Source organism: Protobothrops mucrosquamatus, unplaced genomic scaffold, assembly GCF_001527695.2.
Source record: "Protobothrops mucrosquamatus isolate PMUCROS unplaced genomic scaffold, P.Mucros_1.0 scaffold4818, whole genome shotgun sequence".
Lineage (NCBI taxonomy): Eukaryota > Metazoa > Chordata > Lepidosauria > Squamata > Viperidae > Protobothrops > Protobothrops mucrosquamatus.
This window is the reverse complement of record NW_015390706.1, coordinates 14,636-30,061: the sequence shown is the minus strand read 5'-3', so window position 1 is coordinate 30,061 and position 15,426 is coordinate 14,636. Positions and strand designations below refer to the sequence as shown.

General features: G+C 35.5%; 1 pseudogene; it reads right to left on the bottom strand.

Annotated features, from left to right (window-relative positions):
• Positions 1-8,458: 8,458 nt before the first annotated feature.
• Positions 8,459-14,860, bottom strand: LOC107299358 (annotated as a pseudogene).
• Positions 14,861-15,426: the final 566 nt, after the last annotated feature.

Sequence of the window (15,426 nt, the reverse complement as noted above, 5' to 3'; positions counted from 1 at the left end):
GTAGCCATGCTGTTTAAAATACCAATTTCCCCTCCCCCCGAGATTGAAAAAAAAACCCCCACTCAGCCTGAAAATAGACATATATATTCAAAAAAAGAATATTCAAAACACATGCTTTCTTTTGATTTCATAATACTGGAAATGGTAGTTTTGAGGGAAGGATACTTTGAAATAAAATATTTTGCAAATCCCTAAAGTCACATCATTAGAAAAATTCATCATTGCATAATGCCAACACATTATAACACGAATGCTTTCATGGAGAACAATAGTTTTTGTTTCCTTTGCATTATCATATTTCTCATTTTTTAAAGGTTCACATTTAATGAATGTAGAAAGGAGGTTAATGAAAAGAGGGTGACGGGTCTTATTTCCCTTTCTTCGCTCTCATAAAACCTGATCTTCCTTATCATTCTACATAGGCTTGGCTGAATTAAGCTGCCACAAGATGTTTTCATTGCTGTTTCCCAACATTTGTAAAGGAAGTTCTACAAAATATGGGTGAGAAACACTGTTCATTCCTCTCACAAAGAAGAGTTGCCTGATATTTTCAAATTTCTTTAAAAATATAAAAAATATCTTCTTCTGCTACCTTTCGTCAGCTAATATTTAATATATTGCAAATTTTAAGGAGTCTTGAACCACATTTTCTTTGCTTCTAAAGGTGTTCTTTCTTTACACAGCACTTAAGAGGTAGAGAAGTCTGTGGGGACAGAGGCAGAAGAAACAAGTGACAGAATATATACAATAATACACAGTACAAAGCAGTGATTCACGTATAGTACTTGCAACTAGTGTGAGAACACAATTATAAAAGGCCAGGGTTTGGATCATGAAGATGCAACACATATCATCAGTAGTAATTTGTATGGTTACCTATGATTTTAGTAGAAGTTAGCCTGGCATTATCCCAGTTCTTATTCAATTGATTCATTTTGAAAATTATTTTAAAGGAAAAGAGAAGTTTAGGGAAAATCTCATGGTTTGAATATCTAACTCATACACATAAGTGCACATACATATACATATGTATATATTCATATGCATACATACATATGTACACATATGTATGTATGTATGTGTATGTATATGTATATATGTATACAGTGGCGTAGCGTGGGTTGTCAGCACCCGGGGCAAGGCAAGTAATTTGCGCCCCCCCCTCCACAGTGGGCGGCGACCCGGCGGCTCGGATCGGATTCGCACAGGCAGGGGCAGAGAGCTGCGAGTGCGAGCGCGCCCCCCCAGATGTTGCGCCCGTGCGGCCGGCCCCCCCTGCAACCCCCACGCTACGCCTCTTTATGTATATATACACATACTCTGTTGTTGTTAGTTGCAAAGTCGTAACTGATCCATCGCGACCCCATGGACAATGTTCCTCCAGGCCTTCCTGTCCTCTACCATCTTCTGGAGTCCATTTAAGCTCACGCCTGCTGCTTCAGTGACTCCATCCAGCCACCTCATTCTCTGTCGTCCCCTTCTTCTATTGCCCTCAATCTTTCCCAGCATTAGGCTCTTCTCCAGGGAGTCCTTCCTTCTCATTAGGTGGCCAAAGTACTTGAGTTTCAACTTCAGGATCTGGCCTTCTAAAGAGCAGTCAGGGTTGATCTCCTCTAGGACTGACCGGTTTGATCGCCTTGCAGTCCAGGGGACTCACAGGAGTCTTCTCCAGCACCATAGTTCAAAGGCCTCAATTCTTTGGCGCTCAGCCTTTCTTATATGTACATATATATTACACACACACATACACACACAAACACACACACACACAATTATATCAATGGTGGGATTCAAATATGTAAACAACCGGTTCTCTGTGTGGATGCCACTTCCAGAAGTTCATTCTGGCCTGGGCAACAAAATATTAGCTACCGGTTCTGCCGAAGTGGTGCAAACCGGCTGAATCCCACCACTGACTTATATATATAATAGACCATTTAGAATATATAACAGAAAAAAGAGTCTTGAGAGTTAACAAGGTTGATACTATAGGTACTCCTTGACTTATGACCACAATTGAGCCCAAATTTTCTGGCATTAAGTGAGACATTTATTAAGTGCGTTTTGCCCCATTTTACGACTTTTCTTGCCACAATTGTTAAGTGACTCTCACTGCACCTGATAAGTTAGTAACCTGGTTGTTAAGTGAATCTGGCTTTCCCATTGACTTTGCTTGTCAAAAGGTTGCAAAAGATGGTCAGATGACCCTGAGACACAGCAAAGGTCATAAATATGAACCAGTTACCAGGCATATGAATACCGATCACATGATCGTGGAGATGCCACAAAGATTGTAACTATTCAAAACTGTCATGCCACATTTTTCATTGCTGTTGTAATTTTGAATGGTCACTAAACAAACTGTTGTAAGTCGAGGACAACTGTACATGGCATAAAGCTATTACAGAATCTGGTTGTTCTGCTTCAAATACTAGAAATCTCCTTCTTGAAGATAACAAATAAAACCAGTCATGAAGAAGATATGTAGCATCTCAAACAATACTGCAGACCCTGGTCAAGCAGCACTTATATGCTATGTCCTGGATAAAAGGAAGTAAATGTGTTCCTGAATCAAGGTATGGAGTGATTAAGGTATGTGTGTAGATATCTGTTCCTCAGTATACAATCCTCTTTCCTATGACCTGCAGCCTTCTAAAGTTCCCATGCTTTAATTATATTCCAAGAGAGGACTTCATGAGAGCCCTTCATCCTGGGCTTTGGCAAGGGAGAGGGAGACTCCTCACTTCATCACACTTGCCATCTTTTAAGTTTTTTTCTCTAAAACAAATATTGTAATATCTTTGATTATTGTGAGTCATTTGAGAGTAGGGCAGCATACAAGTTTAGCAAATTTGAGAAACCATTTAACTAACTTCTCTGCCCAGAAATCTAATGGAAACCTTTAAAACAAAAATGTGTACTAGATAAGATAAAATAACCTTTATTGTCATTTTTTTACTGTGGGCATAACGGCACACATCAAAAACGAAATTTAGTTGCCCGCTCTCAAAGTGAAACACATACATGGCACACACCTAAACATACTATGTACAACATATCTATAGACCCACACCCCTACATATACATAACAAATAAATATTAAATACTGTCCATCTTGAATATATAATGGAAGGAGGAAGCTTGAGAGTTCACAAGGTTAATGCTGTGTGGAATGAAACTATGGCTGAATCTGGATGTTCTGCTACGGATACCATGAAGCCTCCTCCCAGAAAGTAATAAGGAAAACAGGTTGTGGAGAGGATGTGTAGTGTCCCAGATGATCTTACGAACCCTGCTCAAGCAACGCTTCTGTGCTATGTCCTGGATGGGAGGGAGCTGAGAATGATCTTTTCAGCCATCCTCACCGCTCTCTGCACCGCCTTCCTGTCTGAAGCAGTGATGCTTCCAAACCAGACTGTGATGCTGTATGACAGGATGCTCTTGATTGTCCCCCTGTAGAAAGTGGTCAGGACAGGGGAAGGAAGATATGCTTTTCTCATATGACGAAGAAAATGCAGGCGCTGCTGTGCCCGCTTCACCAGTTTCTCACTGTTGAGCGACCAAGCCAGCCTACTCGTTAGCTGCACACCCAGGAATGTAATGCTGGTAACCATCTCCACAGGTGAATCATTAATAAACAGAGGAGTGTGGCTGTGCCTGCCTTTTCTGAAATCGACAATGATCTCTTTGGTTTTTCCGGTATTTAAAACTAGGCTGTTTTCCTTACACCAGTTCACCAACCCTTCAAACTCCTTGCGGTAAGCTTCCACCTTGTCATCCTGAATAAGGCCCACTACTGTTGTATCATCTGCGAACTTCACAATATGGTTGGTGGCAAACTTAGCACAACAGTCATGGATCAATAGAGTGAAAAGCAGCGGACTTAAGACACAGCCTTGAGGAGAACCTGTGCTCAAGAAAATGGTATTAGAGGTATTTGTTCCAACTTGCACATATTGGGGCCTGTTGGTAAGAAAATCAAGAATTCAGTTGCACAAAGGAGTGTTTAAGCCTAGAAGGCCCAGTTTGTCTACTAGATGCTGGGGAATGATTGTGTTAAACGCCGAACTGAAGTCGACAAACAACAAATGCACGTGAGTATTTCTTTCCTCTAAGTGCTTCAAGCTCAGATGGAGAACGGAAGAAATAGCATCCTCCGTAGAGCGATTTGGTCGGTAGGCAAACTGAAGCAGGTCAAATGCTGGCGGGAGGCTAGATACAATAATGTCCTTTATCAGCTTCTCAAAGCACTTCATAATGGTGGATGTCAGTGCAACCGGACAGTAATCATTGAGGCCTGTAATTGTGGACTTTTTTTGGCACTGGCAAGATGATGGTCATCTTAAAACTACTTACTACTCTAATTTAATGCTGCTAACTACCTCTATACATTGTTCTTAGGTAAATTACATTCAATATTCACTCCTAATTGACCTTCTTGCCTCATGTACATGCTAGGAGGGTACATGCTTTGAAACCGATACAAAATAATGCTATGACACCAGAAAAAAAATGAAAAAAATGTTGTTTTAAGAAATCCATTCATTACATTCAAGATTAAGACTCAAATAGAAACCTGAACAAAAAATCAGGCTACTCTAATGCTAAGAACTGCTGAATTAATAATAGGAAGTCCAAAGCTCTTTTGAAGGTGCACATTTCTGATTTTAGAAATTCTCTAAAATTGAAGAATTTGTGGAGTTAATAATGCTTAAATAAAAAAATACTTGGGGCACCTGAATAGTAAATGAATATGTTAGTTTAAGATTAAATATCTGCAAAATTAAGAAAGCATGATACAGGATCTTTGGGATAGATAATGACTTTGTAAAATTTTATTAATGAAATTTATATAGAGTGATATATTCAATGAAAATTTGTCTTAGAAATGTTTTAATGAGCTTATAACAATATAAATAGATAGAGAATGTTAGTTTATTTTTAATTATATAACCTGGATGAAATGTTATATTAGTGAATGAATTGGTTTTAGAAAGATATTGACTTGATTATATTTTTTTAAATAAATGGAGAGTTCTTTAAGTTTAAATGTGTGAAGAAATATAGATTTTTATAGATTGAAAATTTTTTTATTGATTAATGTAGTTTATGGTTAGACATAGTAATGAATGAATTTATCTGAAAATGTATCAATTTGATTATAATATTCTATATAGTTAGAGAGGGAAATTTTTAAGAAATATTGTGTATATATTTACTATGTTATTGTTTGTTTGTTTTTTAAAAAAATTGATCACCATGTTTCCACATGGGTTCTTAAGAAATTCTTAAGAAATTCTTAAGAAATTCTCTAAAATCATTTGCTCATTGATTGTGGCAAATGTGGGTTCTAATCACTGGGACCCCTCCTTTATGATAAGGATAGAGTTGTTCTCAACTAGGTCACTGAATATCCATGCTAATGTATTTGCCGGAACTAACTTCAGTTATGGCTAACCACTTTTTTAAACATGCTCACCTATAATTGCTAAGGCAGCTTGGATTAATTTGAAAATTATGAGCTAAATATTTAAGTTAAATAGTACAAATTTTGTTTTATTTGAAGCTCTGTTAGATCTAGGCACTGGAAATGGATCTTCTCATATGGTGAGCAATTTGGTCACTAGAGAATCAGACTCTGAACAAAGTAATTAACCCAGAGTTCAGCAGTGATCTGTAAGATGGTATCCTCAAGGAGCTATAAGAAAAAAAAGGAAGGGATATATTTTATTAATGAAAGATTAAAAAAAGAATTTGAAGGGGTGTCATGCATGGGAAATTGGAAACAATAATCTTATTTTGTACAGGGCCCTAATTACCCTTAAATAACTGATATGGGGATTATTTCATTTAGGAGTTTTGAAGTTAATTATAGAAATTTCCTACAAATACTAAGGAAGAGCAGATTTGAGAGTAATATTCATTTACAAGCAATCATAGAAGTTTAATTCTCAGTAGCAGAAGACACCAAGATTGGAACAATTTCGTTCTAATATGTCCCAAAGGCATGCCCTTTATTCTGTGCTAACAATACCATGGGAATTCTCTCTCTCTCTCTCTCTCTCTCTCTCTCTCTCTCTCTTTCTCTCCTCCTCCTCCTCCTCCTCCTCCTCTGTTTTTCTTAATCCTAATTTTCTGTCAGTAGCTTGAATTTTATGGGAGTTCCTATTATATTCTCTCAAGTTTCCAAATACATCTATCTGTTGAAAGCGTCTGGAGATACCATTCTATCAACTTTTGTGAAATGCTGGCAGGATTTTATATTACATAGGCTTGTGAAAGAAATAATCTCAAGATAAGACACTAAATAGTTTTCCTTTTATCTAAAGAACTTCTCCCATAAAGCAGAAATAGCCTACGCCTAACAGAACTGCAAAAGCCTGAATAAAAACTCTGAAAATAATTTCAGTATGTCACCAATGAAAGATGTGAAACAAATTTGCAGTGCAATAAGGGAAACTGCTTCCTCTTAAATACATCAAATATCAGATGTGATATGACTGAAATGACCTCTCTACTTTTGTAGAGATCAACGCACTCTCCAAAATGAGTGGAAACAATGAGGTATTTCTAAATAAAATGAATAAACAATCACAGAGACTCAATGAAGTCTATGCAGTAGGAATATTTCATGGTCCAGCACTTTGTATTACATTTACTATGTGTGTTCTACATGCAAAATATTAGGAAATTTATGTATTTTGCTATATAAAGCATGATAAACAGCCTATCACCAAGTTATTGCTTATCAGAAGCAACATGTCTCACAATCTTTTTGCTTGAAAGAGCTAGATCCTCCTAAAGTAAGCAGCCATGCTAATTTTACAATTATTAATTGATTGATCAAAGGTTTCCTTTTATAAATAGCCATTACCTAAAAAGGTGAGTGTAGCTCCTGAGTTGGATTATCTGTATGTTTATTCTTCCCTTGTAATTCAAATCATTCATTCCATGCACACTGGACTCTTCAGTTTCTAAAAGTCCTAGGATAAGTATCTAGAGCTACATACTATTTCATAGAGAGTGCCAGTGGGCTTATAAGTAAAATAAATAGTTTCAAAATTTATATATTGACTTAAAATAAGTTCCTATTGTTCAAAATTAATAAGGTATAAACAGAAAAAGAGCTGCTCTCTATACTATGAGCATGGTGATAATGATTGCCTTATCTTCCAGATATTGCAATAGTTGTGTGATGTGTCTGAGCCAGAAATTGAGGATTCCTTCATGAATTATGAAATCCACTAAATCCAGGAACAGTATAGCATCAATATAAATAGGTAATTTGCTCCAAATAGCAGCTATAACCTAAAGAAAAGATGTAAGAGGAGTAATTCTAATGAGTAAATAATATCACTGAAGTAATAAAGTATTAATTCAATACTAGTTTGGGACAAAATAATATCTGCCCAATAAGATCATGGAACAGGTTAGCTGTTGAATCATCTTTTAAATCCATACAGATATTTTCTGTAAAAAAATATCTCATTTATCAGAGACTCTATTAATTTATTTTTACTCACCAACAGTTTAATTAAAAGACATTGTAGGTAGTGAAGAGAATCTTATCCAGGACATGTAGCTCTAAAGTTTGGAAGCCCTATGAACAGTATGCATAGTGCATCTTAATGCAACGTCTACAATCACATAAAACCAATTATCTCCTACCATCTCATTCCCCAGCATTGACACTCTTCCTTCAAACCATTCTTTCTTTTTTTGTGAGAATAGAATTGCTTTCACTGAAAGCTGTGTTATCCTAGCATGCAACTAATCCAAAATATCAGCTGAAACTTCAAGAGCTCATGGTTCTCGTTCATAAAAGACATCAGCTTGCAATCTGGCCCTTGAATAGTGGAAGGAGGTAATATTGTCACCTGCAGAATGACAGAGAGAAAGAGACAGATAAGGATGCTTCTTTGTACTGATCGATACTGCCTTATATTGTAGGAGTGGAGCAAGCTGTCCTAATACTTGGTTTGCCTTACTACATTGTATGTTAATCTCTTTCTCCATTTTACCATCTCCAGTGAATGTTGTTCCTAGATATTTAACTTTGATACTTGTTTTATTCTTGTTCCTTTTAATATTATTTTAGGGTATGACTTTTTCTTCCAATTGCCATTACTTCTGTTTTCTCTTTGCTGACTCTCATATTGTTTGTCTTGTATTCTTGCTTCATAAGACGATGTTGCAGTTTCTTAACTGTACTTGCTATCAATGCCTGATCATCTGCAAAGAGTAGTTAGTTGATATTATTTCCACTCTTGGCTTTGGGTTTTTTTGCTCAAGCTTGTGCTGTCAGTGTAGGTGATAAAGTAATAGTGGCGATAGTACACATCCTTATTTTACTCCGGATATTACTGTGAATGGTTCCAATGTTCCTTGTTTTGTTCTGATTACACTTTTCAAGTCATTATATAAGGTTTTGCATTCTGTAATGAGATGTTCACTTACTCTATATTGGGTCAAGATTTGCCACAATAATTTCGTTATCAACTTTATCAAATGCTTTCTCTTGATCTACAAATGTGACAAAGGGATTCTTATTGTATTCCATATTCTTTTCTATTAGCTGTTTAAGCATAAAAATTGTAACTGTGCAGCTTCTATTTCTTCTAAAACCCATCTGCTTTTCTGCTAGTTCTGGTTCTATAAATGGTTTCCATCTCGTTTCAATTATCTTGGCATACATTTTCCCTACATAGTTCAAAGTGAGATGACTTGATACTGTGTGCATTCTGGTTTGCTCCCTTTGTTTATTATTGCTTGTTGCCAATCAGTAGGTGCAATTAATTGTGTCCATGTTGCATTAAAGATTCTATGTAGTCATCTGATGCTGCTTTCTCCTGCTGCTTTAATTATTTCTATTGGTAGTCCATCTATTGCTGATGCTTTGTATTTGGGTGACTTTTTAACCACTCTTCCTGAATCAGTATTTATAGTTCAAGTACTGTTATTTTCTGGTCTTGTGTTGATTCTTTGTAATACTCTCCTAGGAGATTTTTGAATTGTTCTCTCCACCTTTCTATTATTGCTAATGATTCAATTTGTTGTTGTTGTTAATTATGAAGTCGTGTCCGACCCATTGCGACCCCATGGACAACGCTCCTCCAGGCCTTCCTGTCCTCTACCATCTTCTGGAGTCCATTTAAGCTCACACCTACTGCTTCAGTGACTCCATCCAGCCACCTCATTCTCTGTCGTCCCCTTCTTCTATTGCACTCAATCTTTCAAAGCATTAGGCTCTTCTCCAGGGAGTCCCTCCTTCTCATTAGGTGGCCAAAGTACTTGAGTTTCAACTTCAGGATCTGGCCTTCTAAAGAGCAGTCAGGGTTGATCTCCTCTAGGACTGACCGGTTTGATTGCCTTGCAGTCCAGGGGACTCGCAGGAGTCTTCTCCAGCACCAGAGTTCAAAGGCCTCAATTCTTTTGCGCTCAGCCTTTCTTATAGTCCAACTTTCACAGCCATACATTGCAACTGGGAAAACCATTCCACTCTTGCCATTGATTATTTTTGTGGGATTGTAATTCTTTTTCTGTATTCTTTTGACTATCTTGAAAAACATTCTGCAGTCTAATTTCTCATCATCTGCTAATGATTTTCCAAAGCATTCCGAAGATTCAAGTTTTGCTTTCTTGATTTGATCTCTATTGTGATTTGTAGCTTATAGTCTTCTTCTTTCCCTGATTTTATCCAATTATTGTATAACTCTTTTTTCACTTTTTTACTGCTTCTTTAACCTCTTCACACCATCATGCAGTGTTTGATCCCATTCCATCGTTTTCTTTTTCCACTTATTCTTCTTTTGCATAGTGTACTTATACCTTTGTAGTTTCCAGTATTATTTTTAAATGAATTGGTTTTTAATAACTAAGTTTGCAATGCAAATGTGGCCACAAACAGTATGATTTAATTTATAAAGTCATAATGTGGTTTATTTGGCTTTGGTTTATGAACTGTATGAACCACATTATAGTGGCCTCAACACATTATGTGAAACCAAGCCATTATGGTTTATGTAATAAATCACGTAATGAACTATGATTTTGCATGGGTGAATTTGAGAACGAAATCTCAATTTTGATTTCATTTGATTTGGACTCAGTATTGGTCTCTTTCAGATGATGGTATACTAAGTGATTCCAACATAGCTCAGTGCTATCACATGGACACTTAACTGCATACATGGCATTTGGTTGAAAAAAGTTACCATACATCATGAAGGAAAAGACAAAATCTGTTATTTTATAACAACTATAATTTCCTGTTTTGGATGAACTTGGGAACATGTTGATTGGTCAAACATAAAATCATAATTCTATCTTAATTTAATTGTAATCAAAGAATGCTTTAACTAGCATTTTCATTCTTTTCAATCAATGAGTGACTTCACAAAAGCTTATACAATATGCAGAGTCCACAGTATTTTTTAAGGTTCTTGTTATGCCTTTATAAATTTCTGTATTTATTTTTTTATAAATAAAATAAATTAACATTTAAGGATCAGTGACCTTCAGTGGCGGGAACTTGAGCTTGCATTTAAACAATTAAATTTTAATAAATCTTTAATAAATAAAGATGGTTGTTTCCCATGTCATGTTCTAACTGGAAGCCGTTTTTTTTTAATTTATCTTTCTTTCAATATGAATTGTTTAAATGCAAGTTCAAGTTCTGCCACTGAAAGTCACTGAACCTTAAATGTTTTTCATATCAGACTCAAGCCATGTAGCAAAATGGAATTTTTTTTCCACTGGGTTTTAACTAAAGTTTATTAAGGTGAATATTGCAAAATGAAAATTACACTCCTGTTCAGCCACCACGTCCCTGCATAGAATTTAATGTACAAATGGCTACCAGCCACTCTTTTCTTTAAGTCTCACTGGGGATATCATTGAAAAACCAGTCCCCTTGAGAAATGTGCTATATACACGGAGTACTTTTATGTAGTGTTGTTGTTGTTAGTTGCGAAGTCATGTCCGACCCATCGCGACCCCATGGACAATGTTCCTCCAGGTCTTCCTGTCCTCTACCATCTTCTGGAGTCCATTTAAGCTCACGCCTACTGCTTCAGTGACTCCATCCAGCCACCTCATTCTCTGTCTTCCCCTTCTTCTATTGCCCTCGATCTTTCCCAGCATTAGGCCCTTCTCCAGTGAGTCCTTCCCTCTCATTAGGTGGCCAAAGTATTTGAGTATATGCTAACATTTCCACGTGAACTAGAAGTTTGAAAATGCTGGAGGTGAAGCATTACGTTGCAGATGCATTGCAGCCAATAACAATTCAATGTTTCTAATAATATAAAGGTAAAGGTTTGTTTCCGACTGTAGGAGACAATGCTGATCTCCATTTCTTAGCCGAGGGAGTCAACATTATCCAAAGACTCTTTCCATGATCATGTGGCCAACATGAGGCACACAGAAACTACTTCCCACTGAAGTAGTACCTATTTATCTACGGTACTTGCATTTGTGTGCTTTGAAACGTCTAGGTGGGCAGAAGCTGAGAAAAGTAACAGGAGCTCACCCAGTTCTGTGGTGCTTGGGTCTCAAACCCAGACTGTCAGCTTACCAGCTGACACGTGCAGCGTATTCAACCACTGAGCCATTGTACTCCCATTCTAATATAGCATGACTTAAAAACAGCAAGGATTCTTCACCCCTGCTCCTTATATTGAATTGTACATGAGAAAATATAGTTTGAAAGGGCTATAGGTTTTGCAGTGTCACTATTTGTTCTGCCTATTGATCTCTAAACTGAAGAATTAGAAAAGGAAGCCAATCCATATGAAAATATGCATTGTAGAAAGCATTTATACCTGTGACAGATTCAAATACTAATACTAATTTTAAAAGAATACTACCGGTAATAAGTCACATTTAAAAAAAAATTGGGTGCCAATCTAAATACATATTACATATTACACATTAAAGTGCTAGTTCAAGAAATACATATTACACATTAAATTGCTAGTTCAAATTGATCACAAATGATACTGCTTGTAATTGAATCAACTAATATTCTTATTTATGATCAGTTCTTTTTAAACTACTAATTTTAAAAGTTGCAGTGATTAAGCAAAGAACTGTCCAGGGTTAAGCCTTAATTTCATATCCCAAACCTTCTATTCTCAATTTTTGATGCACCATACCAAATAATTAAAGTGATAAATTCCCGATTGATTCTTAGATTAAAGATTTATAGGTTATTCAAAAGCCATCTGTTTCATGACTGATTTTTTCTTAATGAAACAAGATGCCTAACCTGCAGATAAAATAGCTTTCTTTAAAGGTTACCCCAACTCATATAAATCCAATTTTAACTGAAGCACAACATAAGGTATACTAATATTTCATCTGTCTGCATGTATCAGGAGGAGGGGACGAAGTGGAAAAGCTGTACTAAACCAATTGTTAGATTATTGAGAATGATGACAAAGAAATCCAGGTACTATAGTTTCTGAGCCATCTAGAATATAGTTCCTGGAAAGTTGAACAACATCTAGAGATATTTATTGATTTTCAAAGTCTTACAAACTTAATTTTATCTGGATACTTTTAACCAAAACTCTAAAGTAAACTCAAAGGGCAGGTTTGTTGGACCACTAGGTCTTTTCCACCTTCAGTTTTCTATGTTTCTATATTTCTACCAGCTGAGACCAATTATCTATAGCAGTAGATCTCTTTTAGGTCAGTTTGCCCTTCACAGAATATTAATTTGAGAATATGGAATCTTTCCATAGGAAAAGGAAGTAGAGTATAGAATTCTTTAAAACAATAGAAAACAACTTTTCTAAAGAGTACATCCTAATTTAGTACAACCAAGAAGCAGAACTGAGAACAGATCATGCAGGATGCTTGTAATCAATAACTTAAAATATTTGGTGCTTGCTGTAATTAAGAAATAATTACATCCTTCCTACTTATGCTCTACTTTTATTTTGTTTAATCTTTAATCTGTCAGGAAGAATACTTTGCATGTACTATTCTCTCATTTGTCATGTACAACCCTCTTTTTCTCCAATAACTTAAAGAAATCTCTCATCTGTACTCTAATTACTGCAGCATGGGAAAAGGTCCACCACGTAATTCTTTTTGCATGTAATCTACCACTTAAGAAATATAAGCTGGGTGCTTTCAGCCTGGTTACTGTACTTACAGATCTCAGAATTATTACAGATGATTATCATTAAATCTATGTTGTTGAAAAAGCATGTACATGTTTAACATGTCAGCTCAACAGCATGCTATAAATTGTTATAGCATCACATTACAAAAGGCAAAAGTTATGCAAATATGACCCTCCATCCCATTTTATTGGCAGTCATAGATGTTTTCATTGCATACAGAATTCTAACTGCAGACAATGGAAAACAACCCATTCTACAAAAGAATCCACTGCCCTATAATTTTAATTTCTTTACATGAGTCAGAATTTATAGTATCCAGTATATCATAACATAAAGTTTAGTATACAGAGCATTGATTTCAAAATAATCAACCAATACAAAAAAATAAGATTAATCCTTCTGAAAAATATATATTGAGCAACATAAGCCTATAATAGCTAGGTCCCTACAAAGGCCAGCCAAAGTGCTATGACTTTAGCTCTACTAAATTAAAATATTTTAACTGATATAAAAACAACAAAAAATGGCCTAGTTAGAACAGTGATTTTACTTTAAATTAGTACATTGAACACAACAGAATTGTCTTTTCATTTACATAAACCTCACAATATAGCAGTTTTGCTTTCAAAAATAGATATTTAAGCAACATCATCATATCCTAAGAGACTTTCTGGCAGACCTTACCTTAACATTGGCTTTTATTCTTGTTTCCTCTTTTCCAACAAAGATGTCATCAATGTTTACAAGTATATATCTATCCAGGGACAATGGAAGTCTCTTTCCAGTCAAAAATGAGACAGCATCTATAAAGATGAGCTTGTGCAGCTAGAAGTTCAAATTGTTACCAAAAAGAACACACTGAATTCCATAATGAAGACGCAAGTCATGAATAACTGTTGCATATAGAACATTTTTAATTGCAGGTGGAGGGGGGTTTTCAAGTACTCTTATTTTTGAAAATATAACAGGTTGGTAATAGAAATTATTTATATAGAAAACTGTCCAGTTACTTCCAGACAAAAGCCTTTTATCAAGCTTGGATGGTTTTGTTAGATGGAGCAGAGAATGAGGATTAATGCCTACATTGCCATGAATCTGGAAAGGAACACCTTTTAATTGAAAAGTCTGCAAAGTATTATCATTAGTTTTTTGAAACCCAATCATTCCTACACTGAATTCCTTACAGTATTTATCTAGAAGGCTCCAATTCCAGGAATCCGTATTCGCATATTTAGAAATATTTTCATATTTTTATCTATATGTACAAGAATGTCACCTTTCCCAGAAGCAATCTCTATATGATATTGGAACCTACTGGATTCTAATATCATGACTATATCCTGACCAAATACAGAATACTGACTTTCCACAAATACAAGCACAAACAGGGTCAGTCCTTAACTGGGCTTAATCATCTTCACTGGGCTTAATCATCTTCCATGGAGATAGCAGCACTGGAAGATCTCCATATTCAACATATGAAGAAATTTCAGAAACTTCATTTTCTTGCTTGTAGCCATTGTACAATGTGCTGAAATAACAATGCTCACCATACACAACACAGGTAGCAATATTACTGTTTTATTGAAAATGTCTATGAAGTTTCACAATAAAAGTCATGTTGTAAATCATGCCTAAATGCTTTCCAGTTGTGAGTGCATTGAGATTATAACGAATTTCAGAACATTGCAGCATGTATCTCTGTCTTCAGTATAATTCAGAGTCAATATATTCTGGAAGGGAAAAAGAGAGAGTTAAGAGATTTTTTTTTCACTCTTAACCAATTGATCATTATAAACTCAAATTGAAAATTTACCTAATAAAACAATGGAATTAAAATGGTCTTTGGCCCAAAAATATTCCATAAAACAGCCTTCTCCAACCTGATTCTTCCCAGACATACTGGATCAATTCCCATCATCTGCTATCTATATGGCATTTGATTATCATTAGATGCAAGTAATTAACAGATTTTTTTTGTACTGTAAGTTATTTTTTGGCACAATAAAATATTTTCCTTAATCACAAAGTCATTTAAATCCTGCAATTCATTATTATCCAATATAATAAAAGGATATAGAATTAATATTTATATGTATTTAAAGTAATTATTAAAACAAAATATATATTTTATATCAGGTAAAAATAAGATATATCGAGTTTGGAATTCATTAGCCTCTGAGACAGTGATGCAAGAAACAAAATCACCCAAGATTGGTGACTTTCTTTTTCTAAATCAGGAGACTTCTTGGAAACTCGTACAAAAGTTCAGGCACTTTTCTAATCCTGAAATTTA